General features: G+C 43.6%; 1 pseudogene; it reads right to left on the minus strand.

Annotated features, from left to right (window-relative positions):
* Positions 1-201: 201 nt before the first annotated feature.
* LOC123594456 lies at positions 202-519 on the minus strand (annotated as a pseudogene).
* Between the last annotated feature and the right edge of the window lie 259 nt (positions 520-778).

Consider the following 778-nt stretch of genomic DNA (forward strand, 5'->3'; position numbering starts at 1 on the left):
ATGCTTTGTATTACAGGATATAAAAACAAAACAAAAACCCCGAACCGCAAATGATTTCACCTATTGAATGAAAGCATTTACACTTAACAAATGAGGTAAAGCTCATTCTCTACTTAAAAATGTTTCTAGAGCTATTAGAAAGCATGCATTTATGAAGTAGTTGATGACACTCCTATGCCTGTTACAAGGATACAGGGACCACTAAGACATGGTACACATCCTAATCAGACTTAGCTGCTTCTCTCCTGCTTCATTAGAGGCTGGACTCTACGTATTTTCAGTTCTCCGTTTTCTGCAGGTCAATGTTTCCTTTCCTGGTTAGTCACTTTGGCCTGTTTGCCCTTTGTTCCCCTTTTCCCTTCTGTTTGCACTTGTTTTGCCAGAGGATTTAGCCTTTCCTGCTAACTTTTTGGGCTTCGTTTCTACCTTTGAAGGAGCAGGTTTCACTGACAACCTCGCAGATCCCTTGGGCTCTCCCTTCACGGCCCCTTCGACTGCATTGACCTTCTTCCGGGGCATCTTGGCGGTGGGGAGGGTGAGAGCAGGCCGCTTAGTGCAGAGAAACTTCACGAAGCTGAGCTGCAGGGCCACTGCCCCTCCTTCTGCCCTCTAATGACTTTCCAACACTGTATTTGGACAATATGACCTCGGGCTAAAGACAAGAACTCTAAAAAAATATTGAACTCTGGTTTGTAAACTGCTTTTTCTCAGAGGCATGGGTTAGACATAACTGAATTACTTTCTGTGTATTCTAGGACTGACCAAATACATCGATATA

Source organism: Leopardus geoffroyi, chromosome X (genome assembly GCF_018350155.1).
Source record: "Leopardus geoffroyi isolate Oge1 chromosome X, O.geoffroyi_Oge1_pat1.0, whole genome shotgun sequence".
NCBI classification, from domain to species: Eukaryota; Metazoa; Chordata; class Mammalia; order Carnivora; family Felidae; genus Leopardus; species Leopardus geoffroyi.